Source organism: Euphorbia lathyris, chromosome 4 (genome assembly GCF_963576675.1).
Source record: "Euphorbia lathyris chromosome 4, ddEupLath1.1, whole genome shotgun sequence".
Taxonomy (NCBI): Eukaryota; Viridiplantae; Streptophyta; class Magnoliopsida; order Malpighiales; family Euphorbiaceae; genus Euphorbia; species Euphorbia lathyris.
The window spans coordinates 952,742-967,240 of NC_088913.1; the positions used below are offsets into that span (position 1 = coordinate 952,742).

The 14,499-nt window shown below is 36.7% G+C and overlaps 1 non-coding gene across 1 annotated transcript; it reads right to left on the reverse strand.

The window, feature by feature from the left end:
- Positions 1-11,846: 11,846 nt before the first annotated feature.
- On the reverse strand, positions 11,847-11,953 carry LOC136228128 (small nucleolar RNA R71). Its single transcript, XR_010688462.1, has one exon. It is a non-coding gene; the product is annotated as a small nucleolar RNA R71 (small nucleolar RNA).
- Between the last annotated feature and the right edge of the window lie 2,546 nt (positions 11,954-14,499).

Genomic DNA, 14,499 nt, shown 5'->3' on the forward strand with positions numbered 1-14,499 from the left:
AGGATACAAGATTGAAATTTCTGGATTGGTGAATTATATGTCTAAATATATCCGTGCCTCCATATACTTTTTCATTTTTATCTTCCCAATCAAACTGCATATAGCTTTAGTTGATTTCTGGATTGTGTGAAACTCATGGGGTCCTGCTGTGGGGAGCATACTCAGGATGGAGTAGACCGTCATATGCTATCAAAAAGGGCCAAGACATCCCTAATCCTAGTCGCTCTATCTTCAGGAAGGCCTTCCCTAAATGTGATGATTGCTCTCTATCATCTCTTGTGAATCCTCTAGCTTCTGTGAGGCCTTCCACCGAATGTGATGAATACTTCTAATTCGCCAAAGGAAACACTGCTACTGTGTCTAATGAGTATAGTCACTATTGCTTCAGATGAAGATTCTACTGTCTTGATTCTGTAAACAGCTGGTTAGTCTTCTAGTTAGAAAGAGTTTAGCTATCTATCTGGTTGTTACAATATCTAGATGCGTTAGTTTCAACCTTAGGCGAAAAGGGATGTGAGGCTATAGCCTGTTGGAAAGATGAAAATAGGACATAAAAATGAACTTTTTTACTTTATGAATCTAGATACATGAATGTGAATTCTATATACATATGTTTTTCATTTTCATCTTCCTAACCATATTGCATAGCCTGTGAATGAAGTTGATCTCAATCATCTTGCCTGTGAATCCTCCACCTCTGGCAAGGCCTTCCAAGGAATGTAATTCTCATTCGCTGAGGGAAACACCTGCTTCTGATGGAGATGATGCCGTCTTGAGTTTCCAACCGGCTGTGATTTCCTCATTACAGCTGCTGCCCTCACGAATGTGATCCCATTTCTGACCTAAAGGCCAGAATCTAAAGACTGGTAAGTAAAAATCATTTCTATTTTGTGATATTGTATGCTTCTTGCTTTTAACTTAGAATATATTTTACCTTAATCTTTAGTTCAGGTATTTCATTTCTCCACATAGCATTTTGGCTGTTCGCTAATGCAATTTAATGTTGAAATTCAAAACACGATATGAACTAAAGCGCTACTAACATTATGGTCTGCAAATTTTATTTCTTAGACATAAATATACTTGAACTTTACACTATTTTAGCATTTGAGTCTAGATCTATAAAATCCATTCAAAAATTAACAAAATAATAAGGTAAAATAGGTAATTGATCATAATATTCTGGTCATAGAATAGGTATTAAATCAGTTAAGCACATGTTATCTTCTAGTTTTTATATGCACTCAATACCGCACCTTCGGAAAAACTAGTTACTCGAAAAGGTACACTCACATTCGTAAACATATCGTTAATGATATCAAGACAGTCTGACACTTACGATGCTGATACTGAGAACTCAGTGATGGATGGGTTATGTATTGTAGTATGCATATCTAAAAAAACATGACTCATTTGTGATGTATATAGTGTTGCATTATCCCAGGTAGCATTACAATTATCAGGTATTGAATTCAATACCCCTAAGTTTTCATCTCATGCACTTCCTCTATGAAGAGGCATTTGTCCTGACTGAGAATATGGCAAGAAACTTCTCCGTTAAACTTAATTCGGTCCTAGATGCCTTTATTATTGACCTTGCCAAAGTGGCATAGAGAATTTCTCTTTAGAAACTTTATGGCCTTGTCTAATATAAATGATGTCATGATTAAAGAAAATGAAGGTTTAGATAAGTTGAAGCGTGTATCACTTTAAACAAGTTCAAAGTGCACTACTTTAAGCAATATTAGGGAGTCTGCAAAGTTTAGAACGCCAACCAGATTATTTAGCTAAGTATAGAAGGTTTATAAGTCACATAACACGATCATCCATTTTGACACTATTAAATTTATCTTCTTACTAAATAATGAAAGCGTCCATATTTTTGTCGAGTGGAGGCGGATGTATTCCAGTCACTGTATGGGATTAGTAACAAGCATTTCAACAAGGAGGCTTGCAGGTTGGCTCTTTAGCTCTTTCGCTTTCTTATCACACTCTCAGGATAACTTTTACCGTACTCATGAAGTAATACATCTGACCAATCAAAAGAGAAATACTTGCTACTTCATGAACGATACAATAATATCAATTGATTGATTAGATGTTATAATAAGGGGGCATTTGGTTTGGGGTCTTTAAGAATGGGAATGGGAATGGGAATGAGAGGGTTTCATTCCCTTTGTTCTTGTTTGTTTAAAAAAAAAAACTCATTCCCTTTACCCATTTTAGATTATGGGTTTACCCCACTTTAGGTTAAGCCCATTACCCCAGGCCCTGTAGGGAATTGGATTCCCTTTACCCCATTCCCTTCCTAAACATATCCAAACACATAGGGGAATTAATGTTTATTCATTTCCTTTCCTTTAGTTTCCTTTCTTGATTCCTTTTCCCTTACCCATTGTGAACCAAACGTCCCCTAAGATTATTGACAAGTTTATAATAAGGTTTATTTGTCAATTCTATGTTTATCTCTCTATTTCCAGTCTAAATAGTCCTCAGTAGCTTTGCAGCCTGAGTCCTCAAGATTTAATTATCTCTGCTCAAAGGAGAGTTTCATGACCCTCTGCAAAGTATCACATCCAGCTCGAGATGTGTTTTCATATACTCCTCTGAAGCATTTTTTTCAGCAACATTGAGTTGGTTTTTATCAATCACATTGCATCCTTTGATTTGCTCGTTTACGGTGGAAGTTAAAGTTTTCTTTACTTTCGTCTCTTCATCCTTTCTTGGGCTGCATGCGATGATTGCTCCACTTCTTCTTGCTTTGATTTCAATGCATTGGTTAGCTTCTCGATCTTTTTAGTATTTTCCTTTTTCACTTTGGCTATTTCTCTCTTGACATTCTCGGTCTATGATGCACGGAACTCTTCGTGATAAGTGTTTCACCATTTCGGGTAGATGTGGGAAATGGAAACTCTCGGAAACTGATACAAAACATTTTTGGGCACGTTTTTGTGATATTGTATGCTTATTGCTTTCAACTTAGTATATATTTTACCTTAATCTTTAGTTCAGATATTTCGTATCTCCATATTGCATTTTGGCTGTTTGCTAATGCAATTTAATGTTGAAACTGAAAACATTGCTTATTACATTTGAACTAGAGCGCTATTAACATTATGGTTTGTAAATTTTATTTCTTAGACATAAACATAATTTGAACTTTACACTAGTGTAGCATTTGAGTCTAAATCTATAAAAATCCATTAAAAAGTTAACAAAATAATAATGGTAAAATAGGTATTTGATCATAAAATACGTATTAAATCAGTTAAGCACATGTTATCTTCCCGTTTTTATATGCACAGATTCACTCGCATCAATAGCACACCCTTGGAAAAACTAGTTACTCAAAAAGGTACACTCACATTCGTAAAAATGTCGTTAATGATATCAAGGCAGTCTGACACTTACGATTAAGTGTCAACCTATATTAATCTTATGCAATTTGTCATCAGTTGTCTTGGATTTGTTCAACATGCCTAAACCGATGCATAATATAGCTACATCACCAAGAAAAGACACAAATCCGTTAGGATTTATCATTGTTGTTATGTCCCATATACACAACAATATCGTATGCAAAGACATTCAAGAATTCAGAAATAAAAAAAGGCGGCCTGATGCAGTATGTGTGTCCGCTTAAGCGAGGGTCCAGGGAGGGGTCCCACCACAAGGGTGTACTGGGGGCAAGCCTTTCCCTGCCAATATTTTGACAAGAGGCCGCTCCTAAGACTCCAACCCGTGACATCTCAGTCACACGACAACAACGTTATGGAAGTTGCCAGGTCGACATTCTCGCTATTCTTCTTCTTATTATTCTTCCTCCTTTCTTAAGCCTTCGTGCTTAAGATAATAAGTTGTGAGTATAAGATGATGTTGAGATAGATGGTAAGTTGTACAAACAATGCTTCTAGGGAACGGAACATACCTTTCTCAAGATCTTCCAATAGATATTCCACAGTTTCTGGAAGAGGGACTTCTGTGCAATGTTATCAGGCTCGGCTCGGCTCGGACCGGACCGGCCGGTCCGAGCGGTCGAATCGGGAACCGGCTACGAAACCCATTTACTTATAAACTAGTTAAGTTTCTCCTTTCTTTTCTATGTGGGATGTGAATACAATTTCATTTTATCTTCTTCCAAACTATTTCAAGTTGTTCACTTTGAGAATCAATTTCTCATTCATCATTTGTCCGTTTTGAGTTTATAATATATTTTTAGAAAGATCTTATGGCATAGAATAGGTTGATATATTTCAATTTATTCTGAACTTAATTTATTCGTTATATATTTAAGACTCAAATTAACAAAAAATAACAAACCAAAAATTGTTTATAATTTATTTTGGATGTATATAATGTATAAAAATAATTTTAAATTAATTATATATATTTAATATAAATAAATATTATTTATTTATTTATTACGTCATCTGGTTTGACCAATCCGAGCCATCCGATCCGACCAAGTGACCCGTGACCCAGTCATCAATCCGGTTTGATGTCCGGTCCGGTTCTGATAACATTGCTTATGTGCTATGAGGTTCAGGCAAATCGGAAGTATTTTTGAAAGGTAATTTTTTTATCAAAGAATTGTTGCAGGAGTTAGAAATCTGAAAGCTAATTTTTTAGCAAAGAATTATTGCAGGAGCCATAATCCATTTCTCTGGTGAATTTGTTTGGATAACAATAACTTTTTCGAGTAGTTTTACTATATTTAGAGGAAAACTACATTTTTCGAGGACGTAGTGGTGAGGGGTAGGGAGAGACCTAAGCAAACTTGGAAGTGGGTAATCGAGAGTGATATGAGTTTATTGGGGATTAAGGAAAATATGGTAGTGGATAGGACAGAGTGGAGGGAGAGAATTTGTGTTGCTGACACGACTTGATTTTACGGTTTTATATGATGGTTCATGTTAGCCGACCCCGAATCATTTCGGGACTAAGACTTTGTTGTTGTTGTTGTCCCTTACATACTCTTGATTTGAATTACACACTCGTGGAAATCTCGATTATTTCCAGATCCATTGGCACCCACTCGCAAATTCTTCAAGTATTGGTCACTTATTGTTTAGGATTATGTGGTTTCCCATTGTAGTCAACAACCATCGCCATGTATCTTTTTTTTAAGAGTCTAATGAGGCCCTTCCTGAAATGATGTACTTCTATTTAGAGGCGAAAGATTCCATTTGTTGGAAACGAGAAATGCATTTTATTTCTCGTAATGAAGAATTTGTTTCTCCATTAGGGGATTTTGTTGTTTGGTTTTGAAAGAAAAAAGAAGAAGAAAACTATGTGTCTTCCAACTCACATGGAAAAAGTTCTTGTTTTGATTATTTGTTTAATCTTTGTCTTACGCTTTATTCAATTGGTTTAACTCATTCAAAAGCCCCAAAATCTAGTAGGCACATATTGTGAGCTGAATCTAACCTAGTCAGAGCCTAGGAGATTGACGACCTCTTAGTTGATTAAGCCCAAATTGCTGAGCCTTAGACCTAGTTTCGGCCTTACAAGGGAATCACGCACTAGGAACTTCAGGAGGGTAAGTAGGGTTAATCGCCTTGAATACAAGTGACTTAGATTAGGTTTTTAATCAATAGACCTAATAACCTAACTTCATTATTATTGTTCATACCATGTTCCTTCGGGTAATTGCATTAGTGAAAGATCACCTAGGAGTAGTATAACTTAATTAGCAGTAGTTTAACTTAATTAGGCATAGAATAACTTAGTTAGAATTAGTATAACTTCGCTAGGAGTAGCATAATTCAACCTAGGAGTACATTAACTTAAACAAACAAACTCAAAACCCACAAAGCCTAGATAACACCTGAGACCAAGTAGCTCGATACTTGTGGTAAATAAGTCCTGTGGATTCGATACCTGGACTTTCCAGATTTATTACTTGATAACGACGGGGTACACTTATCCCTTAGTGAGTCTTCTTTACGGAAGGCGCATCAAGTTTTTGGCGCCGTTGCCGGGGATTTATTTCTTCTGCAATATCGAACCAAAGGTCGATTTGTTAGTTTAGGCATTCTTTTGTGAATATCCTTTGTTTATATCGTTTATACCTGTTTATATATAATTCTTTATAACTTCTATACTTGTTCATATCTTTTGTATTTGTTCATAACTGTATACTTTTACTTATCAACTTTTGTGCTAGAACTTCACTTTTTCTCAGCATTCTCTGATCAATGAATTGGCAAGAAAGAGTCTAGTGGCAAGCTCAAAAGTTTACAATCCCATCAAGACAATACATTCATGCCCTGGAGAATGAGGCTCCCAATCCCTCCATGGCCGACTTAAATAAGAAAATGGATATCTTGATGGCGAAACTGAGCCTCAACACCAATGAAAGTGTAAGTTTTGTGGGTAATCACCAAAGGTATAATTCTAACCCCAATTCTTACAACTTTTATGGTAGTGATTGGAGGAGACCTCAACACTTAAATCTGTCCTACGGGAACCCTAACATGCATGTTGAGGCCTCTAAATAGGTTTGTTAATGAGCACAGGGAAAACGAATTGGGAATGTTTCCTTACGAACAAGCAAGCCAAGTTCCTCCACAACCCTCTAGCTCACGAGATGAGGTGTTGTCCCTTTTGAAAGGAATATCAGCCCAACTTACAATCAACGAGGAGGTTTGCAAGGACTTGAGCAACCAATTGGCTCAAATAAACCATGAGATGCAAGAGCAATCCCGAGATGCTCTCCCAGGCATAAAGGAAAACATAGAAATCCCACAAAGGGAATCAACTCAAGCCATCTCCTTGAGGAACGACAAAAAGGTAGAACCAAGCCCACTATCACATGCATCACTCAAGGTAAGTGAGGAACCGAAAGCGGTATGCAACCTCGGTTCAAAACCTAAAATCCTAAATCATGTGATAGAAATAAATGATCAGATTGAAGCTTGTGTATATGAACTACATTTTCCTCAAAAGTTAGAAAAGTTTGGATTTACTCCTTGTTCAAAAGTTTTCATTCTCTTCGACCTACCAAGAGAATCCAAAAGGGAGCAAACCAAACATTTTCATAATCTGTTTAAATTTGGCCTCTTGTTTTTATTTAACTCATTTGAGGCTCCTAATCCGTTTTGTAGGTACGGATTATGTTAAGGAATTCGAGTTCCTAACGCGGATAGAAGCTTATACTTAGGAAGGAACTCTACGTCGAGCTAACCGACTATAAAAGTAGCGCTTCTTGGGAGGCAACCCAAGTTTGGATTAAACTTTTTCTAGGTTTGTTTTTCTTTTTAATAAAATTTATAGATATACTTTTAGGTTGGTTTAGTTCTTTTAGGTTTTTATTTTCAGTGTTCGGTTTAAACTAAAATTTTATATATATATATATATATATATATTTTTCCGGACCTTCTGCCTGCCAGCTCGGGACGAGCTGAAATAAATAAATAAAAAAAAAATTTGGCACCGCAAATCATCAAGTTTTTGGCAATTGCGATAAAATCAGTAAGTTGTCTTCTCCACCCTAACTTTTTGCACATGCGCTTGATGGTTTTGTATGCAATGTTGGAACTTATTGCATGATTTAAGTGTGAGGAGGAGGGGTAGACAAACTTACAAAAATTTGTATAATTTTTAAATTTTTGTTGCGTCGTGTCTAGTTTAGTTTAGCGTTTTCGGGTTTTATTTATGTTTTCGCATGTTTAGGACCTAAAACCGTGAACCTCCTTCGAATCTAAACTTCGTTATTTGTCCTTGAGGGCTGAGAACCGAATCTAAGATTGCATGACAACTAGTTTAGGTGTAGGACACAATCCTTGTATCTGTAAAAGCATGAGCTAAAGTTTGCATTTAGACCCTACTTTTGAAGAAATGCTAAAATCATTACTTATGTAGATAACTTAAGAATTGAAGGCATGTGATATTAAACTTGAGTTTGGGGAGAACTAGTAAGCACAAAATTGAAACCCAAGAACTATGAGTTGAATTTGAGCCCAAGAGCGAACATCAAAAAGCTCTTTTTCTTGACATTTTTGTGTGAATGCTTTGACTTGTGGAAAGATTACAGATTTTGCACCTAATACTGAGTTGAACCTACATGCAATGATTTGAGATGGTAAACGATGAATCATCCTCACTAGAATTAACCCTTTTCTTTACCTTATTTTCTCTTTTTCATCCACTCTAGGAAGCCCCTTTAAGCCTGTATTTTTGTAGTTTGTAGATTTTTCTTTCGTTCTAACCCAATTTTTGCAAACCATCACTTGGTTTGTTACCTAACCCGAGTTTTTGCAAAGCTCACATTGAGCCTTTGTTTATGGCATTATAGTAGCAAGCCAAAAGGCTAAGAAGTGAATGAGCATTACTATCCAAAAAGAAAAAAAAAAGAAAAAGAGAAAAAGAAAAGAAAAAGAGATGAACAAAAGAGGGAGAACTCTATTCCCCAGTTCTAAAATTAGAACGTCTCAGAAAAAAAAATATGTAAATAAAAAGCTCAATCACTTCACAATTTGCTAAAGCCATTTTAAACTTTGTTTTTCTAGCGCTAGAACTCCTAACCCTTGTTGTACCTTTAACCCTCTAACCACATTACAACCCTAATTCGAGGCTGTTTTTGATATCATCGGAGTCATATAGCGTAGTAGAGGAACTCGGATGAACGTGAAAAATCAACGTAATCCTAAGCAAGAACATAAGCCGAGAGTAAACACTTTAGCCACCAAAATTGTGTGAAATGAGTGAACTACCTATGGTGAGGTGTTTTACTTAGCTATCCCCTTAAGCTCGTTTAATTGAACATGTGTCCTTTTCTTAAAACATATGACCTATGATAATCGAAATGCGGCTTTGGATATCATGTCTCTACTTTGTATTTCCGAATGCATGTAATTACAGATGCTCGAAATTGTGTCAAGCACCTAGTCAAACCGGGAGGTTTTCTAGCTTGCTTGTGATTGCGGGTTTAGTTTTTTTAGTTTACTTGGGGACAAGTAAAGTTTTAAGTGCGAGGAGGTTTGATAGGGGTCAAAAACCCCTATCTTTGGGTACGGTTTTAGGACGATTTTTAGCATTATTTCATGAATAAGTAAGCAATTCTCGCATTTATAAGCTTTTGTGTGAGTTAGTTAGAAATTGGAAATGTTTTATTTACTTTTCGTTGTTTAGGCTCGTTTTCTTGGTTATTTTAGGCAAATATGGCCAAAATAGCATGTATGTTAAAATTCCATTATCTTTTATAGCTAATTGATCCGCCAAAAGTCGCACCAAACGGAGTGTCTACTCAAAATCAGCGATTGGTGGGTCAATTTAGCCTCGGAACTAATGTTATTTGGAGTTTTCGTGCATGTGCAGGCTAAAGCAGGAACGAGTTCGAGTGAAAATCGCGTCTCGGGGACCCCCGGCAGTCGCTCGGTGAATTGAGCATCGGTGAGCAGCCCAGGCGGTGCTCGGCGCGCAGCCCAGGCGCTGCTCGGCGAGCTGCCCAGGCACTGCTCGGCGCGCAGCCCAGGTGCTGCTCGGCGAGCTGCCCAGGCGCTACTCGTCGCGCAGCCCAGGCGCTGCTCGGTGAGCTGCCTAGGCGCTGCTCGGTAAGCTCCCCAGGCACTGCTCGCCGAGCTGCCCAGGCACTGCTCGGCCGAGCAAGCCCCTGGAGGCTAGCTCGGGCGAGCTGGCATGGCCAGCTCGCGACGAGTGTTAAGCCCAAAATATACCTAAAATATCATACATAAATACATTAAATTTACATTGAAATCGTGCTAATTATATTCATTTAGAATACTTTTACGTCTTTATTTACTTCTTTGATGCAAGGTACTTAATTATTTGGTTAAATCCAAATAGGAGCGAAAACGGAGCTAAAACGGAGCTAAAATGGAGGAAAAACCTAAAAAACGTACCAAGAACGCATAACAGCCAGAAGAACGCTCAAGGAGGACGAAAAGCAGTCAAGAGACAGGGAAATATCTCTCTATCGCGACTGAGACAAAGTCTTCAACTCGCCCCTATACCCCCTGTCGCGACTGAGATTTTCAGAATCTCAGTCGCGACAGTGAAGTATTCTGCACACAAAACACATGTTTTAATCCGAGAAACGCGTCTGTTCGTTTGGATAAAAGCGGCCCTTCACCAACGGACACGACCCATCATTTACAACCCTTCAACAACTATAAATAAGTGATCCATTTCAGAAGTTGAGAGGTTGGAAAAGTTAGAGAAATTAGAGAAGAAAGTTATTATGTTGAGTTTCTGATTCAGAAAAGAATCAGAAAGTTAGATTTCATTTCTGTAAACAAACTTGCTATACACAAGTTGTTATTAGATTAGTTATAAACACAGTATCAGTTTAGTTTCTAAGGTTGATCAGAGACAAGTTTTCATTCTGGTAGTGGACCTAGCAGTCTCTATTCCGAAGATCCAGCGAGAAGAATTGACGGCTGAAGCGCATGAGGTTTGACGCACCTACGGAGTTTGAGGGAAAGATTGTCAACCCGGATCTCAAAGTTTTCGTTACAATGCTATCCAAGTTTCTACTTCTCTGTTAACTTGTGAAAATTCACATTTCATTAATGATATACTTATTTATTCAACACATTCTTACTGTTGTTATTTTGATATTGTTCTGACAAAATGATTTTCAAAATGATAAATTGGTGTTTTTATTAAAATGTTCTATTCCATCTTATTCATATAAGAACTTTGTTGAACACTTGACAGATTTAGTTTTTATGGATGACATGATCGCTGATCGCGGCTTATCAGACATAAAATACTAGTTTGATTAAGGTAGAAATCACCTCAACATCAGGGGGATTTCTACGGTTCAAAGCCATTTAATTGAATAAATCGCTATATTGTTACATGCCCATAATCTTTACAAAGTTAAAGTTGTTTTCTTTGCTTTATGAAAATAAGTTTTATACCTTCTATTTATTCCAATTACGGTAGTATCTATCTTTTAATCAAAATCCCAAGACAGAACTGTTCTCTAAACTCGATATAATACTTCTATCTAATCCTAATTTACCAAAACCAATTCCATCAATTAAACGTATTTCTTTTATTAAACCTAAACACGTGATTAAAACCGAATTAAATAAAGTTTTAGTTAAAAAGCGTTCCATGTGGGTTCGATATCTTTTATTACTACAAGCGTATACCGTGCACTTGCGGAAATCGCTCAACAAGTTTTTGGCGCCGTTGCCGGGGAACGCCAAAATTTTTGACAAAATTTTAAATTTTTCGTGTTTTATTTCGAATCTAGGTTTAAACATACTTATTTTAACTTTTATAATTTAATAAATTTTCATTTACTAATTTATTTATTTTTCAAAATTCTATTTTGTATGTAGTTTCGGTTCGTGCAAGATTTCAGGTTCATGCGCAGTTCTCGAAGTTCAGGCATTGTACCAGACCCTATAGACCCAGAAATTGAGAAAACCATTAGGAAGAACAAGAAAAACAAAAATAAGACTCCAGTAAAAACATATACCGAGCCAGAAAAAATGGCAGACCCACCAACACTTATGGATTACGCTAGACCAGGTGTGGCCGGTGTGACCAATAGTATCGTTAGACCCAGAATCACCGCAAACAAATTTGAAATTAAGCCAGCTTTGCTTAATATGTTGCAAAATAATGTAACATTTTACGGGTTACCTAACGAAAATCCTAACACCCATTTAACAAATTTCCTTGAAATTTGGGACACTTTTAAAATCCCAGATGTGACTGCAGAAGCAATCAAACTTCGCCTCTTTCCTTTCACTTTGAAGGATAGAGCCAAAGAATGGTTAACTTCTATGTCAGCCGCAACTTTTGCCACTTGGGAACAATTAGTCCAAGCATTTTTATCAAAATATTTTCCTTTAGCAAAAACCGCAAGAGTCATAAAAGAGTTAACATCTTTTTCTCAAAATGATAATGAAACTCTTTATGAAACTTGGGAACGTTTTAAAGAACTTCAACGTTTATGCCCACACCACCAATTACCCGCCAAACTTTTAATGCAAACATTTTACAATGGACTGAATCCTACAACTAGGGGTTCATTAGATGCTATGTCGGGAGGGCTATTTATGAAGAAAACATCAGCCCAAGCGAGAGAACTTTTGGAGGAAATGGCAATCAACAGCAGTATGTGGCCCGCGGAACGTGGACATATGCCGGGGGCAAAACCATCATCCTCAACCACATCATCAGTTAAAGGTATAGTTGAACTTGATCCAGTCGCGATGCTACAAGCCCAATTTTCTGCTTTATCGCACAAAATTGACAAATTTATGGCACCACGCGATACCAATGGTAATCCAATCCAAACGGATGTGGATTACGAAAATATGAGTGAGATCGAACATGTAAATTTTGTCCAAGGGCAAAACCAAACTAATAATCCTTATTCTAATACTTATAATTCTGGATGGAGGAATCATCCTAACTTTAACTGGAAAGATAACAATAACAATAATGCAAGTGCTAATTAGAATCGTACTACTAATTATCAAAATCAGTCAAGAGATACGATTAGCACTTTATCTTCTAAAATCGACAAGTTTATAGATGCTATCAGTGGAAAAATAAGTAATCACGACGATGGTTTTAAACGGATCGAAAATAAATTCGATCAGCTTATTAAAAACCACTCATCTAGCATCCATAATTTGGAGGTTCAAATTGGTCAACTTGCTAAATCAATTCCATCCCGAAAAGAGGGAAGTCTTCCCAGCCATACGGAGGAAAATCCGAAAGAGCAGGTGAAGGCTATCACTCTTCGTTCAGGGAAAATTATCAAGGGCCTGAAATGCCCAAAGATGCAACATTACCAGGAACTGATTTATCAAAGTCCAAAGAAGATATCTTAAACACAAATAGTTCACCATTTGACACAAGTGCCAAAACTTTTGTACCCAAGCCACCTTTTCCGCACAAAGTTCAAAATAAGGACTACGACAAACAACTTCTAACATTTTTGGATAAACTTAAAAATTTGCACATCAATTTGACATTTATGGATGCAATCACACAAATTCCTAACTATGGTAAGTTTTTAAAAGATTTGATTTCGAAGAAAATCAGTTGGGAAGGAATTTCATCCATTTCGTTAACTGAAGACTGTAGTTCAATAGTATCAAGTAATTTGCCCACTAAACTCAAAGATCCCGGATGTTTTACTATTCCGTGTAAGTTGGGAGATATTGAATTCCCAAGTTGTCTTTGTGATTTAGGAGCAAGTATAAACTTAATGCCATTGTCTATTTTTAACAAGTTAGGTTTAGAAGAAGATATCAAACGTACCAATATGGTTTTGCAATTAGCGGATCAAACCACTAAGAGGCCATATGGTATAATTGAAGATGTTTTGGTCAAAGTCGATAAATTTATTTTTCCTAACGATTTTGTTATATTAGACTTTGCATATGATGTAAATTGCCCTTTAATTTTTGGTAGACCGTTTATAAATACGGGACGCGCTCTAGTAGATGTGTCGGAAGGGAAGGTAGTTTTAAGGATATGAGAAGATAAGATCGAGTTTAATATGAACAAAGCGATGAAATATCCTATGGAGGAATTCGCTTGTATGAAACTTGATTTAGTCGAGGAATGTGTCAATGACGTTATTTAGAGTGAAGAAATAATTGAACCTATAATAGGTGAGGAATTAGAAGATAAGGACCTAGAGCCTTTGATTCGAGAAGATGGACCAGTTCCGCCTTCAATTGTAACACCCCCTAAATTAGAACTTAAAGAGTTACCCAGTCATTTGAGGTACGCTTTCTTAGGCGAAGGCGATTCTCTACCTATAATTATTTCTAACAAATTAACAAACGATCAAGAAGAAAAATTGAAAGAAGTTGTTAGAAATAGGATAGGAAGTATGGGATGGCAAATTTCAGACTTAAAAGGAATAAATCCTAGTATCGTAATGCATAGAATTCACTTAGAAGAGGATAAGCCACCTAAAGCAGATAGGCAAAGACGCTTAAATCCGAACATGAAAGAAGTAGTCAAAAATGAGATTACTAAACTTTTAGACAATGGAATCATTTATCCGATCTCAGATAGTGAATGGGTTAGTCCAAGCCATTGTGTACCCAAAAAAGGAGGCATAACTGTTGTAAGAAATGATGAAGGTGAACTGATACCTGATGCACCCTCACCTAAGTTAAAGATGAGAACTCACTAAGGGATAAGTGTACCCCGTCGTTATCAAGTAATAAATTTCTGGTTTAAGTCCAGGTTATCGTCCACAGGATTTATTTCTGCAAGTACCGAGCTACTCGATCTCGGATGTTATCTAGGCTTAGGGGGTTTTGAGTTGGTTTGTTTAAATTAATCTACTCCTAGGTTGAATTACGCTATTCCTAGCTAAGTTATCCGATTCTAACTAAGTTATTCTACGCCTAATTGAGTTACTCTACCCCTAATTAAGTTAAACTACTCCTAAGTGATCTTTTACCAATGCAATTAACCGAAGGAACATGAAGGGATACGATGATAATGAAAATAGAATGTTTAAACAATTGAATTGAAACCTAA